This window comes from Mus caroli, chromosome 1, assembly GCF_900094665.2.
Source record: "Mus caroli chromosome 1, CAROLI_EIJ_v1.1, whole genome shotgun sequence".
In the NCBI taxonomy this organism is placed as follows: Eukaryota; Metazoa; Chordata; class Mammalia; order Rodentia; family Muridae; genus Mus; species Mus caroli.
The window spans coordinates 142,781,424-142,801,084 of NC_034570.1; the positions used below are offsets into that span (position 1 = coordinate 142,781,424).

A 19,661-nucleotide genomic window follows, 5' to 3' on the forward strand; every position below is an offset into this window, starting at 1 on the left:
CCCCCCACCCCGCGCCCGGTCCCTGCCCCAAGCCAAACAAAGCAGTGTGCACCTCAGGAACAACCTTTGCACAATAAACTAGTCACTTGCCCTCCATGCTCAACAACCTGTGCTCCAAATCTGGGCTGTGGTTTCCAGGGCCCCTTCATGAACCCCTGCTTTTAGCATGGGACACTCACTCCTCACCTACAGACAGACAAACTGGACAGTGGGCTAAATCTCTTTAAACCTCTTTCATCTCCCATAAAATAGGTATAATAGAATTTACCTTGTTGGATCTTTCTGGGGATGTAAGGCAAAATATGCAAAGCGAAAGAAAGCGCATTCCCAAGAACTTAGTAGGTCTTTTACAGGGGGTAAGGATCATTAAAAAAAACAAAAGTGCCAAGTGCCTCTCTATGAGGAAGTGGTGCCCACACCCATCAGTGGTAAGAAGTGCTACTAGTGCCTTTGTGAACTTCACACTAAGCGTGATTCCCAGAAAGGTGTCTCAGGACATTTTATCTTTATCCATGTTAAAGCCCATAGCCAATCAGATGGAGGAAAGAGAAGACAGGCGCAAGCATCACAGTCGCTGGCATGATACCCATGAAAGTGACCCGGAAGAGCCACAAGTACATGCAAGAGTCCACAAGGGCCTCATCAGTGTAGTAGAGGCGCAGGACGTGGGCAGAGCTCCAAGCCCATGTGTCTTAGGTACATTCCACTGCTGTGATAAAACACCATGAGCAAAAGCAACTTGAGGACAGAAAGGTTTATGTCATCATATATTTTCAGGTAACAGTCTGTCACTGAGGGAAGTGAGGGCAGGAACCTAAGGCGGGAAGTAGAAACCATGGAAGGATGCCCCTGCTTACTGGTTTGTTCCTCATGTAAGACTGGAGATCACCTGCTCAGTGTTGGTACCACCCACAGTGGGCTGAGCCCTCCCATGTCAATCATTAATCAAGAAAATGCTTGACAGACACGCCTACAGGTCAGTCCTATGGAGGCATTTTCTCCACTGAGAGTTCCTCTTCCCAAATGACTCTAAACTGCGTCGAGTTTTGAAAAACACCTCACCAGGATATCATGAGAGCAGATTCACAGATGTCAGACTGCCTGCAACCTCTTGAGTCTGCTTACGAACTTGAGACAAATCAAATCTATGCTTTTAAAAAAGTATTTCAAGTTGGGCATAGTTGTACACCCTGTAATCTCAGCACTCAGGAGGAGGCAGAGGCAGGAGGATCTCTGGTCTACCTACTGAGTCTCAGGCCAGCCAAGGTTTCATAGTGAAACCCCATCAAAAACAAACAAAAACAAATAAATAAAAGAATAATATAAAGGAAAAAAGGGGGGGGGGAATGTTTCTATCCAACTGTTAGCCTTCAGTTAGGCTCCATGCCCCTAGAAGGCAGGTGAGAGTCTACTTACCTTTGTTCAGTATTTGTCAAGCACACTAACTTACCTCTCAAATAAAAGATGTAACCCCAGTCATCTACGTCCTCACTACCTTCCTTTCTTCCTTCAAGGAAGAATTTCTAGAATACTCTAAGATCTGAAATATAAAGGGCGGTGTTATCATACCTGTGGTCCAGGGGGGAAGCTGATCCCAGTGATCCTTTGATGGCTCTCCAGGAGGCTACTTCAAACAATCTCCTGTCTGGACTAGGCTTTAAGTCCTTAAGTTTCCTCAGTCCACATTCATTACTAGACTAGCATCATACAAGCCATCTCCGGACATATACAGAGGTTTATATAGTGATATCTGACTTCAATGGAGCAACTTTCAGAGATCAAAGTGTGAGCGATGAGAAACTGCAATGCAAACTGGATCCTAAATTCTTGTCGTATCCATATATTAGTGAACCCCTTGACCCTCATCAGAGAAACTTCTTTGGCTGTGGATGGTGGCTTATACAGAGACAACTGATAAAGGTTGAGGATAAGACCTGTTAAGTCCTCAGGCATAGAACATGCAGCCTTTTCCCCAGACTTGGGGACCATTGCAGAAAATGAGGTCGAGAGAATGCAAGAGGCAGAGGCTGGGGAAGGTGCTAGAAATCGGGGTCTTCTGGGTAAGACATGGATGATGCAACTGTGAACTAATGAAGCTATGGCCACCTGCACAAGTCCTGCTCAAGCCTGGGCCAGTCAGCATCTCATCTGGGAGAAGGGACCATGCCACCCACCATCACTGAGAGACCATGTAAAGTTAATGTGGCTGGTGGCTGGTGGCAGGTGTGTCACTCTCTTCAGTGGTACAGTCACTGATGAACTGACTGTGATCCACAATGAGATACACACCATATCTGCTAAGACAGCCTCTTCTAATAGATAACAAAGCAACATGTGTCCAAGGTAGAGAAATTGGAACCTTTGTGCACTGCTGGGGGGAATGTAACTGTACAGCTACACTGAGAAACAGATGGATGGTTCTCAAAAAAAAATTAACACTAGAACTACCATATGCCCTGGCAATCTTTTCTCCATGTGTGCTCCAAGTCAGTGGAATGAGCCCTTCCCAGAGATGGCAGCACTCTCGTGCTTCCAAGAGCATTGTTCACAGGAGCCATATTATAGAAAAAGAAAGAAAAATCAACTCTCTGAGAATGCAAGAATAAAGAAATACTATTAAACAGAGTGTTATTATGTCTTATAAAAGACCTCACATATACAAAAATATGGAGTAAACTGGGTGGTCTTGAGCTAAGAGTAATAAGCTAAGCATAGAAAGACAAATACTATATGACCTCTTAAATACTGAATGCTTTTTAAAGGCATTGAGATGTGTGTTTAAAATAAAGTTAAATACACAGAGACAGAGACCAGAATACTGATTACCAAAGAGAGGTGTGTGGGTCTGGGGAAGAAGTGACTTAAGGAGCGCAGGGCTGCAGCTATGGACGTAGTAAATTGCATTGTATTTTACACTGGAAAGCTGCTGACAGTTGAGTTCTGGTGTTGTTGCCACACACACACACACACATACCCCACAACACATACACACAACACACATCATGTACATATATATAAAAACATACATACAGACCCACCTTCTAGAAGGGACCTTGGTAAGAAGGTATCCTAGATGTGTCACCTTGTTTGAATGTTGTGTCCTTTCATTAGACATACATATATCAAAACATCATGTCATATAGTCTAAACGTATGATTAAGAACAAACCTAATTAAAATAAAAACTCTGTGATACAATAGGGTAACTGGTTGGATGGTTAGAAAACTAAGTATCAAAGAAAAAGCTACCAGGTATGTCTGATGGAGTCAGGGAAACTGCAGAGACCCTCAGGTTTGAGACGGAGCATGGAGAATTTTAGCACTGAAAACTTCAAATTTTGAGTATGGGCCACCACATTTGCTCCTAAAGAGGAATGGGAGCCAGGCGTATCATATAAGAACATGAGAAAAACAGAACCTTCCAGAGGGTGAAGTTTCTATACCTCAAAATTAAATCATCCCATCTTCAACCTCCTGACTATGATGAGCTATCTTCAACCTCCTGACTATGATGAGCTATCTTCAACCTCCTGACTATGATGAGCTAATCAGAATGTAAACCCAAGCACCAGGCTTTGGAAGGAGACCGGGAGTCAACACTAACCTCTTACACAGACACGAATGGGGTCCAACCACAGGTAGTGCTCATCCCTACTCAGAAAAACTGAGAGCTTCTTGGTGTCTCTGACCCCAGAGACTACTACTCAAAATGTGACAGCGACCACCAAAAGTGGCCAGGCTCTAGTGGCACACACCTTTAATCCCAGCACTTGGGAGGCAGAGGTAGATGGATCTTTCAGTTCAAGGTCAGCCTGGTCTGCAGGGAGAGTTCCAGGACCCAGGGCTACACAGAGAAATCCTATCTCAAAAACCAAAAACAAACAAAAACTCAAAAGTGGACAGCACTCCCAAGACCCCTAGTCATAACACTACATGGTCATTCATTCATAATCTCTCTCAGCAGACACACTCATAGCCTGGTATGTGTAGGTATTGTAGATGCTGGAAATAGAAAGGGAAGCCAAAAAACAAAAACGAAAACAACCCAGAAATCTCAGCAGCTCTTTAGTAAATCTTAGCATCAGCAATTACTCTGAAAGGTAATCACATGTGACTCTATGCTCACTGCTGACCCCAAAGGATACATTGATTCCAGTTGCAGGGTACATGGAGCACCACTGTGTCACATCCACTTCCTACATCTGTTTTTCAAGGTGTGATCTGGGGACCGGCAAGACCGAGAGGGATTATTTCAGGAACACAGATGCAGGGCCTTACCCAGGACTCGGAGTCTGCCTGCTAAGAACCTCATGTGCACACTGAAGGTGCAGAAATGCTGCTGGAACTTGGTTTATTTATAAGCTCAGTTGCTAGACAGCTCACCCAGCAAGTGGCAAACCAGACGTCTTAGGCTCTTTCCAAACTTCTGGTAGAGCCAGGGTCTGAGAACTTGACTGTGGTGAGGCTAAACAGCAATGGAACACTACTGTGTCCATAAACAGTTTAATTCCGGTTAGGCTCACAGTATTTACTCTCTCTGAACAGATTTGATCCTTATTAATAAAGGGGCCAGGGGTCTACAGAGGGCCAATTTCTAAAAAAGAAAAGTAACTTGAAAGACACCCTGCACCACAATTACCCAAGATCTTATCTGACCCAGTACAACATGGCAATGCCACCAAAAGTCCGGAGGGGGCCCAGGTACTCTTAACACATGCCAGGTCATAAAGTTGGGGGGAAACCCACAGATATCTTCAGCATCTTTAACAATAGAACTTGGAGAAACTCAAACTGTGGATGTTAGAACAGATCTATTATTAGATTCCCACGACCCATCACACTCCATTAAACTTTAATTCCCACTTTCAAAATCTAGACTGTTTTGAAGCAAGGACATAATTTATTTAAGATTCTTTATGTAAGAGAAAATATGTACTGTTCCCTATTTCCTCCTAAGAACGCAGGTGTCTGAGACCAGGATTGCGCCTGCTCGGGACCAACGTCTTCTAAGAAATTTAGGGAAATCAAATCACAGTTCCAGGTCCCATTAACGGACCCTGCCTCTTCCATAAGCTTGTGGCTAGTGGGCTATGTTGCTGGCTGCTGTTACCTGGCTGCTGTTGGACACGCCATTAAACTTACATCTAAGAATCTGTGACTGTAATTACTGATTCTATTTATACCTAGCCTGACAACAGGTTAACCATATCTATTTGTCCCAACCATACCACAGGGAAGTGGGTAAAAGGTGGAGAATTTGAACCATCCCTATCCTTCGGTTACTGACGTTCTTGCCTTCAGTAACTAGAAGGGCTAACTTTCAAACACACAAAACTCCTTACTGTCTTTCCAAAAGAAATGGAATTCTGTGTGCGTGTGTGTGTGTGTGTGTGTGTCTGTCTGTCTGTCTGTCTGTCTATATGTGTTTGTGTGTGTGTCTGTCTATGTGTGTGTGTGTGTATATATATATAAATGCACCCCAAAATCTGTAGGCTCCCACGCTATGCAGGTTAAATTCCCATTCACAAAATGTCTTTGGTTTTTAAGTTAGGAGCACAGTTCAGTCAGTCTTTCCAAAGACTCACTGCCGTCAGTCTTCTTTGTGGGCCTGTCTTTCAAGCTGTAACTCAAAAGCTCATCCTAGGCAAACAAAGGTACAAGCTTCAATCAGATGAACTCTACCCCCAGTGGACAAAGGCAGGAATACATGGCCCTCACTGCCCCCTCATCTCAGAGGTTTCATATAGAAAATCAGCTATTTCTTCGAGAACAGACCAAACATCATAATAAAAGAAAATAACCTAGTCTAAATAAATAAACAATAAATAAGTCATAAAAAACTTAGTTCTAGTAGCAATTTCTTCAGAAGGTATAAACAAAACTAGGTACCAACAACTAGGGAAGCTGAGTAGAGAATTAAACTCAGACTATGCATTGGGCTGAAGCAACGGAACACTGGAACCCTGAGCTGCTTCCCTCTGGAAAGGGAAGCATCAGTTTCCTAAGAAAGATGTTTCTAGATTTTTAAATGTGTTACTACACTGTAGACTACACAATATGCCAAACTGAAATTGTATCAATGGCCAAAGAAGAACTGCAGAACAAAAGCAGACTGTCAGAAGCAGTGCTTTCTGCTACCTCTGTTCCCAAGGCAACGTCACAAGGCCACAAGTGCTTGGGGTACCCCATGCAAGCAGAAGCTTAGACTGCATGGAACCTGCAGACAGAAAGGGGTTCTGGTCCACAGACACACTGGCTAGAACACAATGCCATTCGCTCTCCCCAAAACAATGGCCTCCCAATCACTTAGAAACATTTCATAGTGTGCTTCCCAACCAAACAATCCTTCTAGAAGTACACCATTGCTCCCAGTGAGTTAGTTCACTGTTTAAGAGGGAAACAGCTGAATAAAAGCAATCAATAGCTTCTGGGAGACTGCTGTCTGCTCAGGGCTTCATGCTTCCTTCTAAGTGATTTTCGCCAGGGGTCAATGAAAGCTTTTAAGGTACAAACAATGGCGAGGGGGGGAAAGCTGCTGTGTTTTGTTTTTGTTTTTGTTTTTTTTTTCTCAAGACAGGGTTTCTCTGTATAGCCCTGGCTGTCCTGGAACTCACTTTGTAGACCAGGCTGACCTTGAACTCAGAAATCCACCTGCCTCTGCCTCCCGAGTGCTGGGATTAAAGGCGTGCACCACCACCACCCGGCAGCTACTGCGTTTCTTAAAGGCCTTAAAAATCCCCCATCAAACAGGCAGTTTCCAGGAAACGTATGCTGGGTCACAAAAATATGGTGCTCCAAAAGGGCCACGGCAGGGAATAAACAAGGAAGACACCACATGGAATTTGTTCCTGCCCTAGAGAATACAATTTCACCAATTCTGTGTGACACTGTAAACACGGGGATTCACAGATCTTGTTCCGTGGTATTTATTGATTATAAAGATGATTAACCAAAGCTTGCGTTGAGATGTCAATCACAAAGGAACATGGGGAAAACCAGCGAATGTGGTGGTGGAGATGCCGCTCTCGGTGATAATGGGGTCATGCTGCTATTGCATGAGCTAAATGTCACATGACCTTGTCACAAACAGAAAACTCAGAGGTCATTTCTAGAGCAATTCCTAAGTCTGTTGTTTGCTGTAAATACGACAGACCTAGAGCCTCTTTAGCCGTATCCTCACCAATGAGAGGAGAGGTCAGAGCATCCCCATGATGACCCCACTTAAGACAGAGAGGGGATCACTGCATCTCCAGGTTTGGTCTGTGATCTTAGTCCTCGGGTGGCTGAGGTAGGTAGACTTCCTTGAATTTGATGCCAGCCTGAACTCCAGCCTGAGACTCTTTCAAAACAAAACAGTAAGCACAAGCAGGATTCGTGGCAGTAACATAACATCCTTCTTTCTTACGTGGTTCTACTGTCTGCCCGGTCAACAATAAGATGCAAAACTTTCTATGAAGAGTATTCCTCAAGACTGCTGCCCTACCACACAGGCAGCTGTCTAGGGACTCAAGAAGAATTCCATATGTCACCAAGGGAGAAATTCACTTAAGTATCTGGCCTTGGCTTTGACTTGTGATTCCAATGTCACAAAACATGTGCCTTGAAGGGGCAGCGAGAGATCATTCAGGGACTCATGAGCACATTTGTGTCCGACAACAAACTAACGCTAACATTTATTTCTAAAATCAAAACAATTTACAAAGGGTGTAATCAGCCAGTGAAGCAATTGCTCGTCCAGTTTATAAACATGGGAGGCTGGAGTCTTCAAGCCCCTAGCGCTCACTCCTGCCCTCTCTGTGAACTTGCAGCCAAAGAGGCTTTCAATGTGCCAAATACTTACTGGGAGGAAATTACACAACAAGCTTTAAAAAAAAGTAATAATTTTTTGAGACATGGCCTCACTAAGGAGCTGAAGCTGGCTTTGAACTCAAGATCCTCCCAGATGCTGGGAATGACAGGCACATGCCACCAGACCCACCACATTTTTGTTTGCCAGCATGCTTTGCAGTTATGCTTCCTAGATCTCTGGAGAAATGTCCCTTTTGTAGTGAGAATTTTGGTCTCTTTTTTTAAAAACCCAGAAGTATTATGAGAATATATTTTTGTTTTAATCCTAGATGTGGGGATATGACGTTGCTTCATAGCAGGTGACTACGATTTGCCTCGTGCTCTAGCAGGGGTGTGTGTGGGTTTGCCAGCTGCAGATAGTTTCTCTGTGTGGTGATGTTTGGAATTTTGGGGACTTTTCAGAGATGCCAGAGCCCCGAGAAAGGGGGCTGATTGGCCAGCTGGTAGTTGGATGCTGTTGGTTACTGTTAGCTGTGGTTTGTAAAGTAGTGCATAGAGATGGGAAGAAGAAATGAGATATCCTGACAGCAAAGATCAAACTTGCACCAAGGAACTCAATGTTTCCCTCTATCCCTTTTCCTCTCCCACCTTATGGGGCTAAAAGGGTGGAAGAGAAGAGGGGTGGAAAAGGGTGAAAGAAAAGAGAACACACAAAGTACCCAAAAGTCCAGCTATGTTCTTTCTTTTTTTCTCTCTCATTCATCAGAGTCACAAAACATTAAGCAAATGTTGATAGAGAGGTTGAGATTAAAAACCAATATTCAAAACTGGATTTAATGGGCTAGTGAGATGGCTCAGTGGGTAACAGCACCCGACTGCTCTTCCGAAGGTCCGTATTCCAAATCCCAGCAACCACATGGTGGCTCACACCATCCATAACGAAATCTGACTCCCTCTTCTGGAGTGTCTGAAGACAGCTTCAGTGTATAAACTGGATTAAAAAAAAAACTTAAAATTATACTTAATATATGTACTTGTATAAAAATGTCCTTATATAGCACAGCATCAAGAAAAAGTGAATATAACAACATTAATTTCTTAAGATTTATTTTATTTTTTTCAATTATGTGTGTGCTTGTGTGCAGGTGCCTGCAGAGGCCAGAAGGGGGTGTTGGATGCTACGGGCTGTAGCTACAGGCAGTTGTGAGCCACTCTATATGAGCTCTGGTTATAAGGATTAAAATAACTCATGAGCTGGAAAAAAAAAATTGGTTCTGATCTATCCCCATCTTTCTAAAACCTTTCCTGAACATTGAATTTCATTAAGTTTAATGCTGCTGTGGACAAAGCAAAATATATAAAAGTTACAGCAAGAGAACTATCATTCTAGATGTATTCTCTCCCCTCCTGTTCGGTGTCTGTGCTGGGAGATGTGTGCATAGATGCCAACCCTTACCACCATAAAGCTCACAGACTTCTTGGTCTCTTTATTAAGATATTGCTATCATCCATTCAAACGCACGTCTATTGGGCACATAACATGTTCTACTCCAGTAAGTTCAGTAAAATGGAACTTCTTGAATTGAAGCTCAGATGGCCAACCCTTTGAAAGAATCCTCAGTGAAAAGACTCGCAGCTGTCCCAGGCATCCACCCAGTACCCTCCCATGCAGTCTTCAACGCTCACAATCCTTGAGCTATAACGCACCATATACCCAGTTTCAGCATAAAAGTCCTCCTTCAATTGCATGCTCTGTACCCACGCCCTGCACACCTGTTAGGAGAACTTCTCTTTGATTTCTAAAACCAAGTTAGTATAAGCATTCTGTTTCCCTTTTCAAAAACGATGAAGGGTTAGCATGCTCTGCCCCCCTTGGTGTGAAGAAGTTGCTAGGCACTGAATGGCAGCTAGGTAGATACATGATCACACAATTAGATACAAGCTCACAGCTGCTAATCCTCAGCTTATAAACATATAAAACATGGGGACCTTAATTATGACTGGTATTATATATATAAGACTGAGATAACTGGGAAAGCCTTCTCTGATGTAAACTGTTTCTCAGAAGATTTTTAATTATTATTTTCTGGGAAACTGGGTCTACTATCAACAGTGAGCTTGGTGGTTCACGGGTATTAAGAAGTCCAGTCAGAGCTGGTGGCACACTATGCAAGTCTGATGACCTGAGTTTGAACCCCAGAACCTGGATAAAGGTATGAGGAGCAAACTGACTTTACAGAGTTGTCCTCTGTCCTACACATGCATGGAACACAAAATAATAATTAACTAACTAAAATAAACCCAGTTAAACTCTTTGTATTGTTAAAAGTACTACATAGTGGAATTAAAATAACAATTTTCACCTGATTAATTTCAAAAAAAATAGATTTAAATAAGGAATAGGAAGAAAATAAACTTACTACAACTGCTTTGCTTTACCCCCGTACTTTATAGGAGCCACGAAAACCGTGGAAGAAAACGGAACGTAGAAGGAGAAGAACACACTCGGGCCACTAAAGAAAAATATCATTAAATGCTCTTTTCGCCTCTCCTCCAGCCCAGGCCTCACATCTCTCCCCTCTTGGAGGAATGAAAGTCAAAAGAAAAGAGGCCATGTGGTCTCCCTGTCACCATCTCTGGGCAAAGCAGGAAGTGAGGTCCACAGCAAGTCCCAGAGGACTCAGGACAACCGCACTCAGCAGCTCTGGAGTCTTTTTTTTTTTTAAGATTTATTTATTTATTATATGTAAGTACACTGTAGCTGTCCTCAGATACTCCAGAAGAGGGCATCAGATTTCGTTATGGATGGTTGTGAGCCACCATGTGGTTGCTGGGATTTGAACTCGGAACCTTTGGAAGAGCAGTCGGCACTCTTAACCACTGAGCCATCTCGCCAGCCCAGCTCTGGAGTCTTAAGCAACAGCTCGGCATCCGCAAAGGTGCTCAGAAGTCCTCACAGATGACTGCCCAGCCCTAGGAACACACAATTAGAACCCACAATGGTCCTGGGTGGCGATGTTTGTAAATGGTAGCACCTGAGGGACCCATCAGAGACTTCCTGTAAAACAGGAAGGATAGAGAGGCATTTTCCACATTGACAGCTTGGGCTCCAAATAAGTCTGAGGAGGAAGCCTTAGAAACGAGGCTGCTTAGAAAGACAGGGGCTGGCTAATGAAGAGCTTTACTGAGACCCTAGGAGTCACTGGCATCAGTAGAGATGCACAGCAAGGGTGGGATACTGAGGTCTGAATTAGGTCAATGTAACAAATAAGAAGAGGGCACAGCAGACTTAGAGATGGAAGGAAGGAAAGGACAGAGGGAGGAAGGGATTGAGGGAGGGAGGAAGGGAGGGAGGGAGGCTGGCTAGTTCAGAGGGTTGTGTAACCTGAGCAAAAATCACTTAAACATAGTTTCTGAGGTGTTAATGCAGACAAAGGAGATAGCAGTAGACAAAATATGTCCAAGGTTGGTGCAAAAGCTGATGAAAGTCTGCAGCAGAGAGCAGAGAAGAAGAAGAACCAAGCATGCAATAATAATTGACGGTGCTGCAGGTAGTTCATGATGTGCTCAAAGTATGTGCCCCGGAACTGATAAGATGAAAGTCAAAAGCCTGAATTCCAAAAAAAACCAACAACAGCCACACGAATTTGCATATACAAAGCAGTACATCACAGAGGAATTAATTAATTTTTTTTGAGTTCATCTATGAACTGATATGAATTCTAGAATAAAGCAAAACTTTATGCGAAAGCAGTTAAGAAATGGGGAGCAGAGTGGAGAGATGGCTCACTGGCTGAGAGCACTTGCTGCCCCTGCAGAGGACCCAGCATCCTCATGGCTGCTCACAACTGTCTCTAACTGGAGTTCCGAAAGGCCTATGCATCTTCAGGTCTCCACAGACAACAAAAAATACGCATGCAGGCAAGACTCACACTCAAAGTAAAAATACATCTTTTTTAAAAAGCAGCAGAAGAAAATGGTGTATGGGTAACAGAGAAAGCTGGACTGTGGCTGCAGAGCACTCTTTCTAGAAGACGCATGGGCGGAATCCTGAGGAAAACAGAGGAAGCGGGTGCTTTTCAGAGTCAGGCTCTGTTGCTGTTTTTAATGTTCACTTTTGGAGACTCTGAATAAATAGTCAGAGTAGAGAAAACTGTAAAACACAGCCCCTTGGACCCATGTCTCACTTTAAATCAATCGGCTGGGGCCTCTGGGATCTCATTCCTAAATATTAGAATCTGTCTCTAGAAGGAATGCTTAAAAAAAAAAAAAAACACCAAAACTTTAAGCGCCAGGCTAGTGTTCAGTCCTCAATTCCCTCTTACTGATTTCCTTTGTAGTCAGCATCAGGCCCTCCTCTATCACAGGCCTCCTTGGTCTCCTTCAAGCTACAGGTTTCCTCTGTGTGTGTGTGCTGGTTTTGGTCTTGGTCATTTGACCTGGTAAGTTTTGATGTTTTGTTGATTACAACTACAAAGTATCCTCTGCCACCCCCACTTGACCCCTTCATGTTGTATACATCGGCACTTGGCTGTAGACTTCTGATCAGATAGATTCAGGTTCAGTATTTTGGCAAACATAATTTTAAAGACTGTTGAGTTCTATCAAGATATATAAAATTAGGATTTTTGTTTTATTTTATTTTCAATTACTCATCTGGTGTGTACATGGGAGAGGCAGCTTAGTCAACTGGTAAAGTAGTGACTGCTATACAAAGAGGAGGATCTCAAGATGTCAGTAAAAGCAGGGGGAGGGGAAAGAGGAGGGGAGGGGAAGGGGGCAGGACAGGGAGGAGAGGAGGAAGGGAAGGGGAGGGGAGAGGATGAGGAGAGGAAAGGAGGGGAAGGAAAAGGAAGGGAGAGGGAGAGGAGAGGAGAAGAGAGGGGAGGGGAGGAGAGGGGAGAGAAGGGAAGCGGAGGGGAGGGAAAAGGATTGGGTGTGGGAACACAAATTTGCAATCCCAGCTAATCTGGGGAGGAAAAGCCTAGGGCTCACTGGCCAGTCCACTGGCTGAACTGGCAAGCCCCAAGAAAATGGCAAATCCCATCTCAAAAAATAAAGTACATGACTCCTAAGGAATGACACAGGAGACTGTCCTCTGACCTACACACACACACACACACACACACACACAGAGAGAGAGAGAGAGAGAGAGAGAGAGAGAGAGAGAGAGAGCTGACATACTTTATCTCTCATAGGAAAAAAGAGCCGTTTAAAAAGGACAATCTGAAAGCGCTCGGGTAGGTGGCACTGAACCACAACAAATCCTGTCTTAACGAGTTAAAAAGCAAGAAGTGATGCTTGGTCCTCCAGCTTCCAAATGCACTTGGTGCCAACCCCCCCCCCCCACACCACACACACACACTCACACACACGGCAACAAACAACAACATACTACAATCTTTTATTTTTGTGTTTACTTCGATGGGAAATCCTGAGTTTTAAAAGTCTGCCATTAAAACTGTCAAAATGGGAAATTTCTGTGCTCTCTTCCAAGAAAACTCATAGAAGAGAATTCTCTACCATGTCAACTCAAGGGATCGCTATCTTTAGCTTGTAGACAGAGTCCATACAACCACAATCCTTTATCTTGCAGGAGAAATATTTAGCCAATGACACAGTATTGGTGTTAACTATTAACATAAGATAACACAGTGAGTGACTCAAGGTTGTGTGACACGGATTCGCACCACCCTCCCCCATGACACTTCTCTACAGGAGCACACTCAATGCATCGACTGTCTCTCTTCTGGAAAGCTACCTCGTCGCCTTTAGCCTGTCTCTTGTGTATACCCCTAAAGAACAACTTTCTCTTCAACATTTATATCCAATATGTTCCAAAGCATTGAATATCCCCATGTACTAGAATTACCCTGTCATTAGAAATAAATACCATGTCTAAAACAAGGCAAGTTTTGAATTATAGAGCAGTAGTCTAAGGTAAAATTGACCCAGAAAAATAAACAGACTTTTCATTACAAAAGTGTATAACCAGATACTGACATTTGAGAACAAGTCTGTTCTCAATGCATACCTATAATGTGACTTTTGTTAGGGCGAATGCTAAGTCAAAGGCCAGCAAGTGATGCCAGTGCAGAGACCGCAGACAGCCAACCACTGCACAAGAGAAAAGGTGACAGATGAGCTTTTACAGGAAGCTGTGTCACCTGACAGGACCAGCTCAAACATTTCCTCTGCTGGAAGCTTTTTCCCCACACCACATGGAAGTAGTAACCCAACACAGCTTGCTGTTTTCTCATTTGCATCCTGTCTGTCTCAGCACAAATCACAGTTCATGTGACCCTTGAACCAATGCTGAATCGTTCTAGGTGTTTCCACACTGAGAACTCAGCAGGTACCATCGGGGTCTCCTCCTCTTCATTTTTAGACTCCTTGTCGGCCTCCACTGGGCTACCCTCCTCCCTGTGAGCATTCAGTGTTCCCTGAGTGACAGCATAAAATAGTTCATTCGCTCTCCTCATCACAATCATGTGACCTGCACATGTTTTGTGCATAGCTATTGCACGTTCATCTTCAGATTAAAAGGAACTAGATTAGAATTGAAAATGACTCCCTCCAGAGTCTCCCAGCTAGTAAGCAGGTGACCTGGAGCCTGCTTCGCTTGAGAATAACAGACTGGAGCAATGGTGAGCATAACTCTGGGGACAGAACTCAGGGAAAGGGTCAGAGATCTTCCTTTGCCTGGGATCTCTACGTAAAGTGGCATCATGAGAAGGAAGAACTATGAGTTAGAGCTAATACCTTCAGATGAAAAGCGTGTTAGCAGTCTGCACTCCCCAGGAAAAAGAATTCTTTCATTGAAAGAACTTTAATATCTGCTTATTCTAGAAAGCCAAGCTGAGATTCGAGTCACTATGGGAAACGCTGTCCTTGTGCAGACCCTACCAAGGGCAGGACATCCCACTTCCTGCTCAGGGCACACATCAGGCTCAAGATCCCCTCGAATGGGGATCTTTCAGACTCTGCTGAGATATCTTGGCCCAGTGATCTGTTTCAGAGTCACCACATCAGCATCTCAGAGTGCCCTGTCTCCAGATATTCTGCAATGGCCAGCACAACAAAGGGCACTGATGGAATGACAACATTCTAGAGACTTACTACCATCCCTTAGAGAGGACCAGGGCAGCTTCGGGAGAAAGGACGCAACACCCAAAGAAATAAATCAACAGTCTAATTACAGGGAAAGAACATGGAATGAATTCTCCCAGTATACCCAAACAGGATAGCGTATATAGGGATAGGGATATAGTATCTCAACACTTGGGAGGCTGAGTTTGAGGCCAGTCTGGAATACAGAGTGAGACCATGACGTCAGAAAAAGAAGCAAAAGTAGGAGTGGACACAATACTGCTTTCTCAGGTACAGTATTTACAAAGGAACTTTACATTGTAGGCTCTGGCACCAACCGCAAGCTCGTGAAAGTAGATTGCCACAGGGCGTGGAGCCTTCTGGTAGAGGGGGAAAGTTGTCACAGTATTTATAGACTCCCCCCGCCCCCAGTGGAATATAAAATCCAGTACCCAGGGGTGAACACACTTCAGGCTGTAAAACACATTGGAGCGCTTCTTGTCAGCCCCAGGCCCCAATCCATGAGCCAGCTAGGGAAGAAGGCCTTGTCATACACATACTGGTCTCACCCAGAGCCCAGTGTGCAGGGCGCACCGCCCACAGAAATAAAACAGACTGCTGCAGTGAGAATGGAAGTGTTAAATAAACGATACAGCGACTTTGCACCTAAGCGTTAGGGAAGGGCCTGGGAGTGGGAATCTCCAGGAAAGGCATGGAGGCTTTCTCCATTTCCAGTTCGCCATTGATTCACACTCAAAGCCCAGACTACTGCTATTACCAACTTCAAATTGCAATGCCTCGTGCGAAAATAAGCCAGGGAGAATGGAGCCAATTCTTTTAAAATGACAACGTCATATGGTGTTTAATTATCTAAAATACTGACGGTCAAACACCAAATCCTGACTTCCTCGTAACAATCACACCTGGAATTATCGACTCACAATATAAACTGATACCATCATAATCTTTCATTTATAGCTTCCTTTTCTCAAACACAGAAATTTTTTTTTCATTACAGAATCTATCCAAGAAGATAAGATAATAAGGATCACCTGACATGTGACAAGAAAGCGGGGTGGGGGTGGGGAACCAGGAAGGAGAGAGGGAGAGGGCAGTACAGAGGATACAAACAAGGTATAATGACAGGTACATTTTTAAACGCCACAATGGAACAGATGACTTTGTATCCTAACTTAAAATTAATTTAAAACAGAAAAGAAAAAAGATGTTCCAAAGAATATCAACTCTAGAAGAATAAAGACTTTAATCTTAACAATCAAATGAGTTCAGATCCTCTCAGAGTGCTTAAGGATCTAATCCAAGCCTTGACCCAGAAAGTATGCATCAATCACTGGAAACATGGAATTGGAGCCAAACTGTTAAGTGCCATAGGGACTAATGGCCAGTGTAAGTAAAGTTCCCAGGGATTCTCCGTGCCTAAAGCAGCCCTGTCTTAGAAGTCTGTCAGCCAAAGGGCTGGGTCAGCACCATTGGTGAAGATTGGTTAACATTTTCAGATGTTACATTGCTCATAAATTTTATTATAACCCTCTTTTATATATCTTCACGACACAAGTACATTCAGAGACACAAAGGGATTTAACGGAGGTTCGACTGCTAACAGACTCAGAATTTGCACTATATGGCCTTGCCTAACTTACAGTCTATTATTGCATAACGTATAATGACAGTTAGAAGCAGCTGTCTTTTTAATGACTGTTCCCTATGTGCCCAGTTCTAAGCAATTCACAAACATTTTCCCTTTCTACCGGACCACTGTCACCCAAGGGTCTACTGTGTCCACTTTACAAATGGCTATCCTAGAGTTGAATAACTTGCAAGTTCATCCAAGAGTCAGGGCAAAGTTAGAACTTGACCCAAGAGTCCAAGGTGCATTTCAGTATCAGCACCTTCTATTGACTGATCATACCATAACTGAACAGAATCCAAAGGCTTGGCTGTGACAGTCATTGTTATCATCCATATGCCCAGTGAATGAGCACCGGGCCCTGTTAACATCCGTGCCTACTGGACATGAAACACTACAAAAACAAACTAAGGTTTTACTTTAATTATGGCCCAACTCTTTGACAAGCTTCTACAATAATGACAAATTTTAGATTATCTTTAAAGCAGTTTACAGCAGCTTTAAATACGCTAATAAGTTTCCAGGAAGCACAGAAGTATACATTCATTCCACAGTGGTTAAACTGCTAGCTCTGCCCAATCACCGATAAACCAGGAAACACACATCCTACCACCCATGGCTTCAGTACGGGATTTAAGGAAGATCATGTGTGTGCTTAGCTTTGATGCACATAATCACTCCAAACTGCTATAACCAAGCAGCATTGCCCCTGCCTTCTCATTTGAAATTGAACCTAAAAATAGTAAGGTCCTTTTAGGTTCAGTATGAATAAAAGAATAAACAGCCCAAGGAATAAATGTGTTATGCTAAATGAAAGTCTAAGCCCAGAAGGCTTAGACAGTTAGGGCAGGTCTGATACCTAATTTTCAAACAAAACGGATGCTCCCCCAAAGAACAAATATATATAATATATGTATATACATACACATATATGTATATGTAATATATATATATATATATATATATATATTATGTGTGTGTGTATGTGTACCATATTTCTCAATATAGGAAAGGTTTAAGAAAGAGCTATGGTGATTAATTAATGGTGAAAGAGAAGGAATAGAGAGAGCATAGTCAAACAGGGAATGAGAGAAACATGGTAGCTCACTAAAAATAACACCATGACAAAAATGAAGAGGAAGCTCTATGAGGTGAAGTGTCTGTTAACCTGGGAAGCTGTACTGAGGTGAAGTGTCTGCTAACCCAGGATGGAAGTTTCCACTAATCAAAAGAGGAAGACTGCCAGCAGAAGGTGCCTCTCCCCTCCGTGCCACTCGAAAGGAAGCAAGTGGGACTTCAGCTACTGAGGAGGCTGAGTTCAACAGAGAGCAAGAGACAGGACCATTATGCTCAAACATAGAGAGACACCTCTCCTATTTGGCATCAGAACTCTTAACAAAAATGCAAAGTCGCTCCAGGTGTCCACCTTTTTAGAGAAGTTAGAATCCGGTTAGCCTCTTTCAGTAAACAAAAAAGCAAACAAACAAACAAACAAAAAAAAACCCTGAGGTTTCTGTTATGTGACAAAACTATTCCTGGGGAAGTGCAACACATGTTTATTCATCCCAGATAGGATCCTACAACAGACAAAGTACAGATAACCAGGGTCCTACCTGGTGAAGCAATGAGTTTTACTGGGGTGACTTACAGGCATATGAGTGAGTGAGGGGTTACTTACAGGAACAGAAATAACTCACCAAGTCCCCCACCCCACCCCCCAGCATAGGTGACAGCTCACAAATCAGGGAAACTTGAAGCACGCAGCACAGCCTGCTAGCCGGTCAAGCAACTGGTTTATGTCCACCGCCTTCTGCATCATCTGCTAGCTTGTGTCTTTGCAGCTTTTATTGCTTACTCTGGCAGGGAGGGGCCTAGTGAATCTGGTGATCTGGTCAGTTTCAGGGACTTCCTGAAGCTGTTTTGCATTGTTTACCTTCCTGCTTTTGGAGCTTCCCTAGGAAATGGAATGTCTCACACACACACACACACACACACACACACACACACTATAATCTTATATATATGTTCTTTTTAGGAAATGGGAGGGGGCATCTGTTTTGTTTGGAAATCAGGTATCAGACCTGCCTTAACTGTAGGTGCTTGTTTCTGGGCTTAGACTTTCACCTTAGACCATAAACACATTTATTACCTGGACTGTTTATTCTTTTATTCATACTGAACCTAAAAGGACCTCACTATTTTTAAGTCCAATTTCAAACGAGAAGGCAGAGGCAATGCTGCTTGATTATAGCAGTTTGGAGTGACTGTGTGCATCAAAGCTAAGCACATACATGACAGACAGTTTCTCAGTCAAGTTTCCTATAATTGTTGAATGCATAACTTAGGATTTTGTTTAAGTGGCACACTCATTTCACAACTCCAACGACACACACAGACACACACACACAAACACATACACAATTACAGTTTTCACTTTGTAGCCTTACAAGTATTGACAATACTTCTCCAAATCTACTAACTGCCTTGTTATAATGAAGAAAGTATAACAAATTCTTTAATTAAACACACAAAAGTTCATGGACATGTTTCCTGATGCTGTTGATCCTGAAGCAAGCTTCCCAAAGCCATCAGTATCTACCATGGAGGAACCAGAAATCACTTCCTATCACTCTCCCCCATGCCCCAACCATTCTACAATCCACCTTAGTGGCCGCACCCTCATGAGACACCATGAGGCACCACAGAAGAGGAGCAACAGGATCTGTCCAATGCTATTCCTCAAGTCATGGTAGCTGAAGAAATCAACTACCTACCAAATAAACAAACTCTTAATTTCCTTTTTCTCCCCCCTACATCAACCACAAGAGAGCAAAGCCCTTAGGGAATCATCAGCTTTGATTTTTGTGCCACTTTCCTTTGCATCATAACCTCCACGACCCTTGTAACTCTTAACACATAAGGTGATGTCCCGTGACAAATGCTCAATGACCTGTCACTCATGAACTGTTGCCTCTGTCTCGAGTATTTTACAAATCTGATTGTTCAGTTACTATTTCAACTAGATCACAGAATTTAATCCTGGAGTCTTGTGTGTGATACATAAAGCAGAGAGTAGGTTTAAAAGAAGGGATGGAGGGAGAGAGGGAAGAGGGAGGCAGGCAGGCAGGCTTTTTGGG

At 43.3% G+C, this 19,661-nt stretch overlaps 1 protein-coding gene across 2 annotated transcripts in view; it reads right to left on the reverse strand.

Moving 5' to 3' along the window:
* The window catches only part of C1H1orf21 (chromosome 1 C1orf21 homolog), a 208,512-nt gene that overhangs the window by 142,507 nt on the left and 46,344 nt on the right, over positions 1–19,661 (reverse strand). The window lies entirely within an intron of this gene.